Below are 19,297 nucleotides of genomic sequence, written 5' to 3'. Positions count from 1 at the left end.
TATAGCTATTTTTAGTAGATAGCAGATTAATATCGCTATTTTCAGTAGAAAGCAGGTTAATATATAGCTATCTTCTGTAGATAGCAGAACAATATAGCAATCTTCAGTAGATTGCAGATCAATATAGCTATTTTCAGTAGATAGCCGATTAATATCGCTATCTTCAGTAGAAAGCAGGTTAATATATAGCAATCGTCAGTAGATAGTAGATCAATATCGCTATCTTCAGTAGATAGCAGGTCAATATAGCTGTTGGCAGTAGATAGATCAATATAACCATTGTCGGTAGATAGCAGATCGATATAGTAGTCTTCAGTAGATAGCAGATTAATATAGTTATCTTCAGAAGATTACTTTATCGATCTGCTATCTACTGAAAATAGCTATATTGATCTGCTATCTACTGAAGATAGTTATATTCACCTGCAATCTACTGTCGATAGCTACATTGATCTGCTATCTACTGAAGATAGCTATATATTAACCTGCTATCTACTGAAGATAACTATATTAATCTGCTATCTACTGACGATAGTTATATTGATCTGCTATCTACTGACAACAGCTATATTGATCTGCTATCTACTGAAGATTGTTATATTCATTTGTTATCTATAAAAGATAGCTATATTAATCTGCTATCTATAAAAGATAGCTATATTAATCTGCTATCTACTGAAGATAGTTATATTGATCTGTCATATACTGCTACATTGATCTGCTATCTACTGAAGATAGCTATATATTAAAATGCTATAACTATATTAATCTGCTATCTACTGAAGATAGCTATATATTCAAATGCTATCTACTGAAGATAACTATATTAATCTGCTATCTACTGAAGATAGCTATATATTAAAATGCTATAACTATATATTAATCTGCTATCTACTAAAGATAGCTATATATTCAAATGCTATCTACTGAAGATAACTATATTAATCTGCTATCTACTGAAGATAGCTATATATTAAAATGTTATAACTATATATTAATCTGCTATCTACTAAAGATAGCTATATATTCAAATGCTATCTACTGAAGATAACTATATTAATCTGCTACCTACCGACGATAGTTATACTGATCTACTAAAAATAGCTACATTGATCTGCTATCTACTGAAGATAGCCAGAAAATGGCCAGAAACGGGTTTTCGGGGTATAGAAGGGGTCGAAAAAGGTCATGGTGCTGTTTAAACGCCCATATCTCGCAAATTAATCAGAAGACAACCCGTACTTTGAAACATATATTAAAATTAATACTTTTATAGTCAATTTGTTGCCGAAAATGTCTAAAATCGCGCAAAGAAAAGGCGTGTTTTCCCGTGTGTTTCAATGTGACGCTGAATTGGTTGTGTGCGCCCTGACTGTGCGTAGCCAGTGGCACAGTCCGTCGTATAAACAGTCTCCTACCCAGATGTACACTCCATCGCCGTACATCCTATGATATGGACGTCTATTACAAAATTGACGCTATTTGCGTGAGCAACATTGCTGTGTTAAAGAGATTGTGCATGTACAATTATCCCGAGATAAACATGTTATCCTGGATAACATGATTATCTCGGGATAATTATCCTGGATAATCTGATTATCCTGGATAACATGATTATCTCGGATAATTATCCCGAGATAACCTGATTATCCCGGGATAACCTGATTATCTCGGGATAATTATCCCGAGATAACCTGATTATCTCGGGATAATTTTCAAAAAAATATTTGTTACATGTCACCCATGAGGCTCCGTACATTCGGGCAATTTTACATTGTAAAATATATATCATTTTATATTTCTCTTATTGCGCATAATTACACCTGCCCAATTTTTTTATCAACACACCTGCATGATAACAACTAATTTTGGTAGGCTTCACAATTTCGTGAAACAATATCGAAATTGATAACAACTAATGCGAACATTCATAAGTTTGAAATGTCAACTCGCAGGCTCATTGCCACAGAGAGCCATTACGGTACCTACTGGGTGTGTGTGTGTGTGTGGGGGGGGGTAAACAGGTATTTATGAACGCACGGGCCCCGGAGCGAAGTAGCGTGTTTAGCTGTCATCATATAGCCTTATTACCGGTACGTTTCTTGATCAAATTCCGTGATATCGCACCTTCAAGTTAAATTAATCAAATACGAAGGAAACAAATGCATCCGAAGCGCGCAAATATTTGTGTCATTTGAAAATGGCGTTAATTGCTCCCAGATTAAAAAGTTTCTCTGAATAACTTCCGCGCGAAGTGCAGAAAGTCTGTCAATTTCAATGCCAATTTCAAGCTAAGCAAGATATTCCTGAAAAAAATTGGTGTCAGGTCCAATTTACAATGTAATTATATATTATTTGAATGTAATGTTAAAGATGGAATTGCATGAGAAGTTTTGCACTGCAGCACTGATAGGAATATTTAGTGGTGGTTCATTTATCATTACACTTTAGGCCTACATAAGCCTACGTGTTATTCTTCAAAAATTTCCACAGGACGAAGATGGCGAATTCTATCATCAATTCTATGGACTAATAATAATATAGAGCACGTACATGTATAGTGGTAGTGCGAGTGTCGTGATGATGACTTGCTGAACGCGGCGGTATATACCGGGCGCCTTTATTAATTTTGCACCTTCAAACATACGAACCATCTCAAAAGTTTGGTCTTTATGTCAACAATGCCTTGAAAAGTTGCTTTTTGCCTTGTAAAACTAAAGTACGTAATTTTTCATTCTCTGCTATTCAGCATGGAAGCAGGTCGATTCGGACCCAAACAAATTCGGCCACAGTTGACTTGGCCAAATGCCATTTGGTCCCAAGCTTAGTCAGCCACAAACCAATTCGATGTTGACCAAAATTATAAACGATTTATTATGTTAATGAATATTTGGCAAAAATGTTTGCAAAAATAGTTTACAATAACATTTTTGAAAACATTTAAAAATATTGTTGTAGTGTGTTTTCATACAAAACGTTTTAAAACGTTATCATGACCTTTATATAACCCGACATTTTAATGTTATTAAAACGTTTCTACCTAAACCAAAAGCCAAAATATAACTTATTTAAAACGTTTTTGTGTTTGCTGGGATTAACCAATGATTCTGATATGCGACCACTGACTTTTTTGTTCCTTATGACCAGATGAAAAGTTCGACATATCGCACGACTCTTTTGGATATTTGGTTAAAAAGATAGCACAAAGTAAAACGAATTGGTTTGTGACCGAATGCAAGACATAAAGGCATCTAAATATATGTAGAGATTTGGTGTGAAAACAACGGTTATGGAGCACGGGGCAAGTCCCTTTATTTTCCCTTCTCCTGCCGTTACTGAAAGCTCAATGTCCTTACAAATGTGGTAGTATTTAGCTACAGTATACAGCTTACAAATGTAAAAACTATAGCCTTCTAACATGAGAATTGCCCTCTCTAGCGAGATTGAAGAAAATAGGGCGGACACGCCCCGCTCTCCCCTAAAACCACAGATATTGTGTTCCATCTGTGCTACAACTTTCCATGGTATGGGTGCACTACACTAAATCCTTCCGCATTTGGTGTAACCCTTGATAGTTCCGGTAAAAAATAGCGCCTATGCGAAATATATCGGCGTCCCGAGGGAACCAAATTTGAGTGACTCTTGGTTGTTTTGATAAAAACGATAGAATAGGAGCTCAACATTACAAATCTGTTCAGAAAATGTTCCGAATCGAATGTGCATGGGTAATAGGCCCTCAGAACAATATCATGGCCGGAACTGGTAAGGAGGCGAGAGTGCCGGCTGAAATTCGGGATGGCGCTGTTCAGGAGTTCGTATCTCTCAAGTTTGTCTTAAAGGAGTATTTCGTGATCCTGGCATGATCCTCTTTTTATGTCATTTTTCATTAGATATCCACGAAAAAAGCATATTCCCAAAATTGCAGTTGATTCCGATATTGCGTTTGCGAGTTATGCATGATTATGTGTATATACACTGCTCCATAGACAAGACGTTGTAATTTCGTTCAGAAACGCCATAAACGCTCATTCTATCTAGATCCCTTAACTTGTCCCAAAAAATTAAATTTGAATAAAAGTTTAATCTTTATTAAAGGCGTTGGTTTGATCAAAATATTAAAAATGTTGTTACATGGGGTAGAAAAACAAACATACTTTCTTGTATTTTCCCGTGTATTTCAATGGGACGATGATTTAGTAGTGTGCGCCCGTATTACTTATGCCACGCGACTCTCACAGCAATGACCGCCTTGCCTAATTGGTTAATCCGCTTAATAGTTTCTCCGCATAGGAGTCGACAGTACAAATCAATCATCGATTACTTGTTTACATGGCACTGTTCTTGTAGCACACATGACAAGGGGTCCCACTATTAACCCTTCTCCTACGGAGCTATTCTCTTTTTCGTTATTTCGTTATTGACTGAAAAATATACTGTTTTTGGTCCTCTCTCTATTGAAATACGTCAGAAAAAGTAGTAGGCCTACGAGGAACCCATACCGTACTTAGCTCTGCTGGTAGGGCAGCACCAATACGAAAATGTCATACCGATAAATGACGTGTCTGTTTGCCCGGTTTTTCGCCAGCCCATTCGGGGCTGGTACCTGTTTCAGGTTTGGGGTCAGTTTACTCAAGAGATTATATTTTAGTGGTATTGGAATGATTTTTTTTTTTACTTTTTGTGGTTAAATTTTTTTTTAAATATTTTAATTCGATTTGTTAGGAAAAGTAAGTATGTTTTGCCGTTTCAACGAACGAAAACGAGTGAGTATTACCAAAGTTATGTTTGAACTAATTAATTATGACTTTAAAAGTTTAAAGGCCTAAATGTAACAATAATAGTTAATATATATAGCATCATATGGTCAGCAGAAGAAAATCTGACATCACCTATGATGTCATATCAGTGTCCTTGACCGGGGGTCCTTACTCCTTGACCACTGAACAGCGTGATATCATGTTGATAACAGATCTATAGAATCAAAATCTTCATCATATCCTCGGATCATATCACAGATTCTCAACAATCTGTGATCATATGGACCATATTGATGTGAAAGTAGTTATCTATCATATCCTGTGTCGTTTTATGGATAAAAATGACTCAAAATGTTATTGATGAAATGGTTGCTATCATAAACATCAGTTTTGTCTTTTCAATGGGAAAAATCCGATGCAAAATAAAGTTTTTAGGGCCTAGCTATAATATGGGCATAATTTATGCATATACCGTAGAAACCCGTCTATAAGGAATAGAAGCGACTGTGATGATAGCATATTTCACGCTAGCGCCCTCCACAATATTATATCATTATGGAATTTGAGCAAATCATTTACCGACACAAGCAGGTATACAATGTATTATTTTATCTTTATTTCGCATCTCACGAGCATAGCTCACTTGGCAAGGCATAAGACTTTGGTTCTTTAGATCGGAAGATGGTGAGTTCGAGCCTCATCACGGTCACACAAACTTTTATAAACAAAATATTGTTCAAACTTTTCATTTATATTTTCTTGCATTTTCTAAAGACTCCTTTCGTGATCATTTTTTTTTTCATATTTAGTTTAATTTATTCTATTGTTTTTCTTTTATTGTTTCTTTTCTTTGTCTTTTTTTTCTTGTTTAATTTTATTTTTCTTTATTTTTCTTTGATTCATATAATATTGGCAGGATAAGGAGAGGAGGAACTAAAGACCCATTCAGTGATTTGCTCATCCGGACGATCGTAAAAATCATCAAAATTCACCTTTGTCATTGTCATAGATGTGGTAACATAGCCTGCTAGTGGTTCAGCAGAAAACCGTGTGACACATAATATACATTTGGCTACATTTTATTATACGATAAATACGAATTTATTAAACATGGTAACAAATATTCTCTGGCAGATCGGTTATACGATGGAACTGGTAGGCATAGGCCTATTATAAATTCGGGATATTAAATATCTTCCTGACGAGACAGATCTGCGCATGTGGTCAAAGACGATTCCTTACTAGCCACAGACCGTCCGCTGGAATTAGTTGAACATGAACCATTCGCTATGGCTGTTGGTCGGACCTCTCATCTCTCCACATCGATTGTGACCTATAATCCCCGACATTGCCCTTATGAACTCACATCCTCCTGTTTTATTCAATACGCTGGCGAAGTTACGTAATAATCGGATTAACTACCATAGCAATAGGTGAAAACAATTTTGAATATACCGCGTTATACACTGATACGTTCAGGCGGTACCTCTTCATTGAACCATATCATGCTGCACCTGTAAGATCTTTGAAAAGACCAGTATTGTATTCAATCTATGATTGCAGACATACACAGTACAGGTGATGAGTGTAACCTGCTTGTAGCGCAGCGCGATATGTTCAAAATTGTTTTCACCTATTGCTATGGTAATTAATCCGATTAATTACGCAACTTCACCAGCGTATAATGGCCGAATAAATTCTGACCATCACTTGGCTTGTTGGATTCGTCTATACTACAATTCGCTGTCGAAGTGACGTAATAATCACAATAACTACCATCAAGCAGATTGCACTAATCACCCGCGTATGTCACCAAACATAGATTGAATATACCACTCTTTTCATAAATACTAATCTCACATGGCGAGTGATTAGCATTTCTTTGACAACTATGGTTTAATGCATAGGTGCCACGTGAACGATGAAGTGCAGGGCTATATATTCGAAATTGTATTCATCAATTGCTATGGTAGTTAATCCGATTAATTACGTCACATCGACAGCGAATAGCCTATAGTATGGGTTCAAGTGGAACAAAAAATAGTGTATGTCCATTGCTAGCTATGGTAATTAATCATGTTAGTGTTTACATCACTACTTCGGTGAAGACAAGAGAAGTGTGCCTTCTCTACCAACGCCTGTGATATAACAGGTGCAAGCGAAACAAAATTGAATGACCAGAATAGTTTCCTTTGTCAGATGAATTGATTGAAGTTTTTGAAGACACTCTATTCTTGATGGGACAATAGATTCAAATATGGAATAATTATTATTCCTCATCTATTTTTTTTTATTGAAAAAATGCAATTGTGGCAACAGAACAATATTTATTTTGATTTCATTTCAAGTAGAAACAAAATCGTGCTTAAGCCAAAAACGCACCCTACCTACCATTCCTCAAGAATTGGGATGGCACAAAGGTGCAACATAGGTTTTTATTGCAAAGACGAGGACAGACAAGTAGTTACAACACATCTGTCTAACTGTCTGGGTTTCGCTATTATTTAGAATAAATGCTTTTACTAGTTTCTATAAAACCACAAAAAAACTAAAAAAAACTATAAAAAAACTAAAAAACAAAAAAAACACACAAAAAAAACACACCTAAAATTAAAAGTAGAAAGGTAGATTTGAAGAAAGATAAAAAGAACATGTCAAAAGTTAAAATTAAACGAGAATGAAAAAACGGAACCGGTGCCCGGACCATGCTCTCTTCAGCATGTCTTCAGTTCCAAAGTCTGACGCTCTATCAATTGAGCTATACGATCCTGATATACGAAACAGTCGTTATTATGTCAATACAATTGATTGGTGTTACAACATACTTAGATGGAATGCATAGCCACCCAGTGCCAGTATATATTTGCTCAAACTCCAAATACAACAAGCAACCAATTTTATTGAGGGCGTTTCTTAGGTATATCCTTGTAGACGGGGTTTTACGGTAGTATTGAACAATGTACCCCATTTGACATGCACTTATAGATAAATAAATTGTCTTACTTTATTAATTTAATAACTTCTTTATTATAAATAAAATGACACATAACTATTTGATTCATAAAATTACATTCAACAAAATGATTGAAGAGAAAACACACAAGGCACTAGGCAGACTGTTATAGAATGGAGTATGTAAGATGCCATGTCCATAGCTTCGCAGGAGTTTCCGACTAGCAATCAACATGATCAGCACATTCAGAAAAACACAGTTTAAGAGTGAAGATTGTAGTGAGTAACCAGTCCTTTATAAATGTGCTGGCCACTATCTATTATAATATAGTAGGCTTAAACTATACATTGCGAATTAATTAAGTTATTTTAAAATAAAATGTACATGTAAGTTAACTCAAACCGGCAGTGTATATATCGAAAGCAGTGAAATCGGACATTCCTAAGCGAAGATATTGAGTTCGTAAGTTCTGGTATTACAAAATTGGAAATTGAGATATCGTGGGTAAAAAGCTGAAAAGACAAAAAACCCAACGACAACAACAACAACAACAACAACAAAACAAACAGACCAGAACAATTTGGAGTACATGTAATGAATTAAAAGAGTTGACATGAGATTAGGAATTAATGTTTTCTGCTGTTTCAGTGTGCATGTTCTCATCGTTGATGGTTTGGTGGACTGTCATGTAGATGTAAGCGTGATCCTAAAATGCCTTTCACATTGACCAAAACTAATTACAAGACCTCTTCTACATTGAGGCTGGCTTTCCCTTTTAAAGGGAATTTTATTAAGTTTGCGTTGCGAACTAAGAAAAAGTACAAACATTGCAAGTATGTTGTCGCAGTGATGTCATAAATGACGTAATGTCAAAAGTAGCAAAAATCGCGAAAATAATGTAAATTGACGTTCCAAGCAAATCTGCAAAATGGATGCAAATGGGTAACTAAAATGTGGTTTTTTGTTTGACAAAATAAAATAGAAAAAGTACAAATAGTAGTATTTGCTTACACTGCAAGACCATGCACGTTTTAAATATCTTTTGCAAGACATATCAAAACAATTGTTGACTTCATTCTCACGGTCCCATTGCATGTGGTTCCCAATCCCAACATATAAAGGCACAGTTTTACATCTAGAAGTCCCCCGCCGTAAACAATTGCCAGAATATCTCTAAATTCTGTGTTTGTCCAGCGTGGATTTGCTGTTGAATCGTACCCAAAATATAGCCTAAATCGCATTTATTAAGGTTATTAATTATTTTAAACTGTTGTGATTTGGTAGTTCACAGCATATTACGAATGGTAGTGAGCTATAGCAAAAACTGCATTGCTCAATTTATAGCGAGCGTGTAGAAGAATTCAAATATGACAGATATACTTTTAAAGGTGCTGCGGTTCTTGAGCTACGTTTTAAAGAGGGATGAAACAAAAACACTTTTGTAAAACGTATACATAACTCATTAACAACAATAAATTAAGCAAGTATATGATTTGTAGAATTAACTTTTGCAAAACATGAAGGCCATTTTCAATAATATATTGATCCAGATAATGAAAATCAATTTTTAGGTTGCTTCGACCAACAATAAATGTTCATGATCTGGGCCATAATCACTAGGGGTGGGACCTGCATCCCTTCAGTAGGACGAGGGTTATTTTGACACTTTTGTCATATTTATGGGTGCTTAAAAAAGCAATAATTACTAGCGCCAACGTCCTCAAAAGTTTCTTCCAGATATTGCACTCTTATTTCGCCAATTAAAAAAGTCTTAAACAATCTTAATCAATCTTAAACTCGTGTTAGTTACGTGGTCCTCTCGTCGAAATATTGGTTAAGGGCCCTTAATTTTCTTGTTGTTTAAGGCTCAAATCAATAGTTGGTTAAAACTTTTAACCAATAAATGCATATAGCACTTTAACCAGCTTCAAGTTTAAGTGCTTAACCAACTAGGTTGTTTAAGGTCTTTTAATCAATATTTGCTTAATAACTCTAAACAGATAATGATTTATATGTTCTATTTTATCTAAGGATTGTTTAAGAAATACAACTGCTTAATCAATGGTTGTATTGGATTTAATTATGATTGGGACTTTCTTTCTTTCTTTCTTTTTTTAAATTTTATACTGAAACATAATTCATGATAGATTTGAAGTCATCAGATCTTGGTCAACTGTGAGATTCGTTCAAAAATACAATTTCATGCATAAAGTTTTTTTTTTTTTTTTTTCAACCCGCTATGTATCCGGGCAATTTATCCGAGTAAAAAATTAAAATCTAGTAAGCCTTTCTCTCTCGCATGCATTACGATACAATGCTAAAATACAATACATCAACGCTAATAAATTCACACACTCGATACGGTATCCAGCATACCGATACTTCAATCAAATGCATCTCGTCTACATTGTAAGCTATTGTTCGTATGCCCAAAACTGAACATCGCGGTACACACATTGGTGATATACATGTACCGTGCACGTAGAACAGTACAGTACAGTATCGCTAGAATGTCAATCCCAATGACGTTGTTAAATCTAGCAAATGAACGCATCAATATCCATCCTTTATGTCTCAACGATGTCTATGCATATTCTTATCAAACGAATCTCGAGTTTGGTGCAACCTGATTGACTCAAACCTACCTATTTGAACGAAGTTTCGGGAGACCATAAGCAGCACGACCAGCATTCACTCGTGGCCGCCATTTGCTTTTGTCATTTTAAACAATAATTGGTTAAAATTCCGTGGCGCGAGATGTATCGTTAAACAGGTAAAGTACAATTCCACTAAACATTACACAGTTTAACGCCTTTTAACGTAACAAAAAATAACCACCTTTATACGCTCGAGTTTAACAGTTTTTTAACATACGTTAAACTTTGCAGATTAAGCGCAAAATCACGCCTTTGAACATTAATTGTTTAAAAATCTTAAACTTTTCTTCTTATACTTGGCGACTGTTAACTGCGGGAGCAAGAGTGATGGAGATTAGATTCGCATAAAGACGAAACCGTAATCTTTAGTCTTTAAGGGCTGGGGTATGAACGTTTGGACAGTATTTATTTTGGGACATTAGAGCACATCAGACATATCGAATTGCATTCTGAATACGAAGAATGTCATTCTGATATCAAATAATTTTGATTTTTGAAATTCGCAATTTAATACACATTTTATGGCAAATCATTAAAATTGATATTTTGATATTTAACAGTACTTGAAGTAAACTTTAGAAATCTGATGATTTATACTTAAAGTGTATGTAGGTGGGATAAAAAGCCGACGATCAATTGAAAATTGTGACCTTTCGTATTGAAGATATGGATTTTTTTTCCCAAAACACCAAACAAAAATAAGGTCTTTTGGGGAAAAAGCCATATCTTCAATATAAAAGGTCAAAATTTTCAATTGACCGTCGGCTTTTCCTCCCTGCTACATACACTTTAAGAATATATCATTAGATTTATGTAGTTTACTTCGAGGACTGTTATATATCAAAAATTTGAAAAATATCAAATTTTCATAATTTGTCATAAAATTTGAATTATTTTGTAATTTTCAAAAAATGAAAATTATTTGATATCAGAAAGACATGCTTCGTATTCAGAATGCAATTGATAGTTCTGAGGTGTTCTCATGTCCCACAAAAAATACTGTCGAAACGCAATAAACGCTCATTTTAGATCCCTTAATCTTTACATAAATTTTTTACCATCAATTGAGCGTTAATTTTGACTAAATTCAGAAAATATTTTGGCGTATATAAAATTAAAATTAAATTCTCTGCCTCCTAAACCACATAAATTTTCACGATTGGGTATCATGAATCGTTATATATGATGTGCAGTTAATATTCATATATTCTTTTATACATAGGATGCTTCAGTTTTAACACAAAAATATTTCATTGAAAACCCTCCCACTCGGCGATTTCAAAAAGGTAACCACGCTTCCCTAGACACGCTTCCCTAGAATGTGCAATAAATTAGCATTAAAAATTTAATGCAGTGCCAAAGCACCCTTAATCATACCGCCCAGGCCTATATCATACCGCCAAACAAACAAGGACTTTGCTAGAGGGCGCAACATGATTCAACAACGACAGATTCGGAAAAAAGAACCTTTTTTATAATTCGGAATAGAGATCACGGTGACTCATTTCGGAATGAAGAACCTGTTTTAGATTTCGGAATGGAGAACCCTAAATTCATATTCGGAAAAGAGAACCTCTTTTCATATTCGGAGTAGAGAACACGGTGACTTATTTCGGAATAAAGAACCTTCTTTCGTTTTCGGAATAGAGAACCCATTTTGCATATTCGGAATAGAGAACCTTTTTCATATTCGGAATGGAGAACCTTTTCTGTTTTCGGAATAGAGAACCTTCGTAATAGAGAACCTTTTTAATTTTCGGAATAGTGAACCTTCGAAATAGCGAACCTTCGGAATACCGAACCTTCGGAGTAGCGAAGTTCGCCCCGGGGTTTAGTGTGCATTCAAATCCTTACTAGCCGTCGGAAATGATTGCAAATTACACATTTGTAATCATTTTGACCACAAAATATGATGTGAAACACAGGTAAGCAATGAGAACAAGTCCTCCAACATTTGAAATTTATAGAATACTGCAGTTACTGTCCGTTTTCCTATACACAATACACAGTGCTCTCACCATTGACGCGTGACCCCTACAAATGATGTATCTTGGGAGAATGGACACTTGCCTAGTTAACATCACTGTGTGAAAAATAACCAGCCAATATTTTATTTATTCTCCAAAACTTCTAGCAAATATATTTCTCTAACATGACCTAAAATTACAGCTAGGTTAGATGTTCAGAAATGGTCGTACTTTTGTAAAATATGAGTGAGGGCAAGGCATAGCTAGCCAACTCCCCGTGTTATTTGAATGGAGATTTGACCGAAAATATTGGTATCGGACCGCTCACTTCTGAAGGATGCCACAAAAAACCGGTAAAAGCTACATTTAAATTATTCTAAATAGGTTCTAGAAAATAAAGTTTTGTAACATGTCCTAAATTTTTAGCTAATTTAGGTGTTTGGAGAGGGTCGTACTTTTGTGTTTTAGGAAGGACATGTAAAAGAACTTGTAAACGACAGATAACACCAAAAATATGAAGAAATTATTTCTAAACCGTGTTAAGTCAAAAATCATTATGTTGCTCATTTTCAAGAATGCTGGTTTACAAAAAGCACGACATTGTCTGATTTCGTGAACAAAGCCACACATAACATTGTTTCCTTTCGTTTCCTTTATAATCGGTTACCCAACTGAAGCTATGAATACCAGCTTTATTGCGATATCGCACATGAAAACAGTCACTTGTGCACAACCAGAGAAGATCCGATTTAATCAGTTGAGCTGTTTCAATGAGTGTTATCTTGGTTTAATAGCTTTTAATGGGGTTAAGTCCTGCAAAGGTCGAGATGAATTCTACTGTAGACATGACTGCATCATGGCTTACTACAACCTGAGACTAGTCTCAGCTGCATGTACTCATCTGAATTCCTACTGACTGAAGACAGCCTGAAGACATAATCATAATTCATATACCATGTACATGTCAGATGTATAATTGTATTGGCAAACATCCACAAAAGCGTTCATTATCAATTTATTTTGATAAATTGTCACATTTTATGCCATGTATTATATTCTTAAAACTAACCAGTGGATTTGCGAACAATTTGTCGCAATAAATGACGTTCGCGGTGAAACGGTGGGCCAAAATGGGTTATATTTGGTAATATGCAGACGAATGGTCAAATTAATAGAAAAATACCTGTGATAAATTTATCTGTACACATTGTCACACTCCGAGTGACGTATGGTATATTTGCAACCCTGTGGTGGATTTGCGAACAATTTGTCGACATAAATAACGTTCGCGGAGAAACGGTCGCCCAAAATGCATTATTTTTGGTAATATGCAGACGAATGGCCAAATTAATAGAAAAATACCTGTGATAAATTTATCTGTACAAATTGTCGCACTCCGAGTGACATATGGTATATTTGCAACCCTGCTGTGGATTTGCGAACAATTTGTCGACATAAATGACGCTTGCGGAGAAATTATTAGAAAAAAGGGTTTATTTTGCCTAGGCCTGTCCTCCATGCTAGGCAGGGTCTTAGGCAGGATCAGAAGGTTTGGGTGTGTAAATTTAAAATACTGGGTGGGTGTGTATTTACAAATTTGGGTGTGTAAAACACTCCCTACACGGCTGGCTGCCTAAGCCCTTGATGCTAGGTATGATCATTAAATTTCCAAGTAGCCTTTTTAGTACTTTTTTGGTTCTGGTGACAACCCTGCAAGTAGGATATTTCACATTGAAATTGTTTTGTTTAGAAAGGTGATTATTTAACTTGAAAAATGAAGGGTCAACCATATCTGTAGGAAAAAAATTAGCAAAGTTATCATCGGACAAATGTATTTTTCCGAACTCTGTGACCATCATTGATGGTACCTTACAATGAATTACTGTACAAAAAAGCAAGTACCCATTATATGCAACATTTTTCAGCACAGCAATCAATTTTACAGAAACGGAGATTTTATTTGAAAAAATCTTACTATCACTGTATGATAACTTCTGTATCAAGGTGTACCAATTGACACTTTTTGACTTTCAACCTGAAGTTTCTGGTGTCCAAATTTCAAATTTCCTACACAGTTATTAAGCTATTTCCGTGGTCACAAGTTGGGAGTTGAAGGAGGGCCTCTATTATCTATACGCATCTGGGGCACATGATACGTGATTATAGCCTTCCTTGTGTGTAGCCTTCTTCACTCTGTACGAAGGCTACAGCATCAATGTATTGAAAAATGCAGGGTCCATCGATCATGTCAGTAAATGAATATTTTGTTTTGGGACTGATTATTCGGATTACCACCCGGCATGCAAGTATTCCTGCATTAAATACGGTACATCAGAATTATTACCATTGCAAGATGGCTTAAATAAAGCTAGTTCACCACGTAAACTTGTATGGCTCAAAATTCGGACCGCTCGCCATTAAGGGATCTAAAATGAGCGTTTATTGCGTTTCGACAGTATTTTTTGTGCGACATGAGAGCACCTCAGACCTATTGAATTGCATTCTGAATACGAAGCATGTCTTTCTGATATCAAATAATTTTCATTTTTGAAAATCACAATATAATACAAATTTTATGACAAATTATAAAAATTTGATATTTTTCAAATTTTTGATATATAACAGTCCTCGAAGTGAATTATATAAATCTAATGATATATTCTTAAAGTGTATGTAGCAGGGAGGAAAAGCCGACGGTCAATTGAAAATTTTGACCTTTCATGTTGAAGATATGGATTTTTTTCCCAAAAGACCTAATTTTTGTTGGTGTTTTGGGAAAAAAAATCCATATCTTCAATACGAAAGGTCAAAATATTCAATTGATCGTCGGCTTTTCATCCCACCTACATACACTTTAAGTATAAATCATCAGATTTATAAAGTTCACTTCAAGTACTGTTAAATATCAAAATATCAATTTTAATGATTTGCCATAAAATGTGTATTAAATTGCGAATTTCAAAAATCAAAATTATTTGATATCAGAATGACATTCTTCGTATTCAGAATGCAATTCGATATGTCTGATGTGCTCTAATGTCCCAAAATAAATACCGTCCAAACGTTCATACCCCAGCCCTTAAGTTTACTGTTATTGCGTATTTTGAAATTGTTGACGTTTTAATGATCCCCGATTTCCGGTCGATTATTTTAGCTGTGTCACGTCACGTGCATGACGCTGGTGGTAACCAGCCTAGCCTAACTTCAGTAAAAAAAATACGATCGCCGATATCGATGTGATGGATGTGATGTGGGACTTGCATAGGATTACACAGAGATATTTCTTGCCAAAATTTGACCATTTGTAGGCATGTTGGCCTTACTTTGTCTGGGGGGGCTTTGGGGCGCCAGCCCCCGGGGTCAAAGTAGGGGGCGGCAAAAACGAAGGGGCGGCGGAAGAAGAAGGGGCGGCAAAAACAGGGGCGGCAAAAACGAATGGGGAGGCAAAACGAATTAGCAAAGTAAAAGGGCGACAAAAATTGCAAAAGCATAAAAAAATTTTTAAAAAGGTTGCTTTTGGGACGCTAGAGTCTAAATCCTTCTTTTTTTTTTTCTTTTTTTTGCTCTTCACTTTTCAAACGACCGTGAAAAAAATTGGGTCAACCTTTTCGGGCTGTTAAGGAAGGGGCGGCAAAATTGTTTCTTCTTCAGCCCCCGGGGTTTGGGCGGCCACGGTACGCCACTGAAAAAGGACAGTCTTAAGTAAGTATACGTGCAACGCTTTTGATGTTTTGGGAGACAGTGAGGGATCCGAAACAGCGGGTGGCGGAGCTTATTCTTGACTGTTTAATATTCATTCAATACGCTGCCTTACGGTAATAGTCTTATACGATGGACAGATAGTATCAGTTTGTGAATGAGGACATCGTATAAGTTCCTTGTACTAGGCTTAAAGCTAGCATTTCAAGTATCTCTTATGGCAAATAACAGATGGTGCCCGCTGGAATCTCTTGAGGCATTGTCTTTTTTAAAGACATTTCTTGTTTTAAATGGTCATATTTTCGTACAGCAATATTGTTTTTAGTCATATTTGGTGTCAATTTGTTAAGAAATATATTTGGAAGAAATAATAGTCGCTCATGTGTAATTTCCTTGAAATTTACGAAAAAAGCGGGATTTTGGACCAAAAATCAGCATTTTTCAGAAAAAATAAAAATCGATATTTGTGAGCAAGGATGTGTGTTTGATTAATTTTGGAAGGTGTCAAATGTCACAAAAAACAACAACTTGCCCATATTCAGCGAAGATCAATTTTTTGATTTTTTTTCCTTCATGGAATGTAATACTGTGACCAAAGTTGCCCCAAAGGCGGGGTAACTTTGGTCAGGTCATTTTTAACCCCTAGGGCACCCTTCCAAAATTATTTAAAAATCTTTTTCAACTTCAAGGTGTAGAAGGGAACCCTAATGTCACAAAAAAGAGTTAATTAGAAATATAATTGGTTTTGTTTGGAAGCAGTGGTTTAAAAACTCTGAAAAGTGCCCAAAGTTACCCCATTTTACGGTATATGATAAGACAATTTAAGGTTATAGATTAGGGTTCCCCAAAATCTTAGTGTGCAAAGGGGGGGGGCAAAGATTTTTTGGCACGTCGAAAGGGGGGGCAAAGGTTTTTTGGCACGTTGAAAGGTGGGGAAAAGAGTTTTGGCACGTCGAAAGGGGGGGGGCAAGCGATTTTTGGCAGACCACTTTGAGAATTCACCATTATTATTGCACACCTATATGTTGCATCACGGGCCTGAATATTAGAAATAACTACACTCTTAGAAAAAAAGGTTCCATTTAGAACCATAAAAGGTGCTAAAGCTTGTCTCGTGGGGAGCACCATGTAAGGTTCTACTTAAGAACCCTTTTGTGGAGGTTCTATAAAGAACCATGAAACAGGGTTCTATCTAGAACCCATTCAGGTTCTATTAAGCACCTTAATGGTTCTTTCAAGAACCATTAATGGTTCTTGCAGTTTGTCCCACTGGGAGCACCCTACAGGTTCTTGATGGAACCTTTTTTAATGGGTTAGAAAGAACCTTATGGTCAATTTGGTTGACTGTCCTTCCATTGGGAGAATTCCAAGTTAACTTATGGATTTTCTTCTGGGGTAAGAGTAACGATGAGATTGTGTTCTTTGTGGTTGTGTAATTTTGATGGCAATCTTGGGTACATTTATTGGATATATAAATTAGCCTCCGATAAAGGCGTGGCTTGAAGAATGGGGGAAATTATTGGGGTAAAAGTTTAAAAAGCAGAATATATATTCTATGGTGTCAACATGTGAACTTGCTAGATGGCCGCTTTACTGCACACTACATATCGTTACGCAGCAGGAATAATTAATTGAAATTCTCACCAGTGTATCATTGAAATAGGTATATCAAATAAATTAACTAGTAAGCTCACTTTTTATAGACAGTATTGTTCAAAAGGATAAAGTACAAAAACATTTAATTTAAAACTCATTTATCATGTGTAGGTATATTATTGCAACATATGTTGACAGTCTGGAACCCATTGTCCTTAAAATTATGGTTCTTGGAAGAACCCTATAGCCATATAGAACCCACATTTTGCTATTTAGAACCCTTTTCAAGAACATAAAGAACCTTAAAAGGTTCTTTGGAGATGTGATGTTCCAACAAGAACCGTCATTTCAAGAACCCCCTCTGGAACCTTTTTTTTCTAAGAGTGTAGAATCCTCCTTTTCCCCGGCATAAATAATGACCCCTCCTTTGCAAATTGGGTTCCCCAAAATTTCACGTGTCCAAAGCATGGGGAAAGGCAAAATAAAATAAAAGGCAGAAAGGGGGAGGAAATGCGTGTCCAATATGGGGAGACCAGGGTATAAAGATGGACGGTAGAGTAGTTTTCGTATGGACCACGGGGCAAAACGAAACACCTCCATTAATTTATGTATAATGCTGCCCTCTCCAAGCTCATGTGTTTACAACACGGCATGGATCTAGCATTTTTGTGATGAGGCGAGTCCGATGTGTGCTTTTTACAGAAAATCTCAGGGATCACTCACATAAATGGTCTGTAGGAGTTTGTAGGCCTATACGCATGCGTGACCAACAAAACAAGTAAAAGCGCCGGGGTGTTTTTAGGCAACGCAAGTTACACGCGTGACGCATTTAGGGTCTAAAAACACTGATTTTCAAGAATAAGGGTACTCTCTAAATTCCAACTTGAGTGAAAAAGTCAATCCTCCTCGGAGTGACTCTTCGGGTCAATCGAAAAGATTGACATTTCAATCTACCAAGAGTGAAAATCACATAATTTTCCTCCATACGAGTAAAATTTTCACTCTACAAAGAGTGAAATTTCAATCTTTTCACAGAGTGTTCCCTCAACACAATCTCTCTGGATTGAAGTGTGTTTAAAAAACTTCAATCGAGAGAGATTGTGAGCTATTGTGCTGAGGGAACACTCTGTGAAAAGATTGAAAATTTCACTCTAAAAAGATTGAAATTTCACTCAATAGTCCAATGTGGATGGGTCAGAACTTTGTAATAGAAATTTATCCGGCCATATACCAGGAGGTAGGCCCTAAGTGGTGTTGACAATGAATGAAGACACGCCTGAAGGGGAGACAGGGGCGTAGCCAGCTTTCTTGGTCGGGGGGGGGGGGGCAAAATAAAATTTCAGGGCACAGCTGAAAAAATTGCAGTTGCAACATGCAATTTTTGTTTTCAGAAAGACTGTACATGTCTTCGAGTTTCCAAAAAAGGCATTATTGGGACGATGTGCGAGCGCCAAAATTTTGAATTTTACACTATTTTCGCCCATGATCGAGATGAAAAGGGCTTTATTGTAACAATGTGCGCAAATTGTATTTTACACTATTTTGGTGGCCCATGATCGGGGTGAATTTGGATAGAAAAGGGGCTCCTTGCCCTTTTTTCTTTTCCTTTGCCCTTTGGTCAGAGGGGCACTTTTTCTTTTCTCTTTCATTTTTTGTCAGGGGGCAGTC

This window comes from Amphiura filiformis, chromosome 10, assembly GCF_039555335.1.
Source record: "Amphiura filiformis chromosome 10, Afil_fr2py, whole genome shotgun sequence".
Lineage (NCBI taxonomy): Eukaryota > Metazoa > Echinodermata > Ophiuroidea > Amphilepidida > Amphiuridae > Amphiura > Amphiura filiformis.
The sequence above is the reverse complement of the archived record's forward strand: the minus strand, read 5'-3'. Positions refer to the sequence as shown.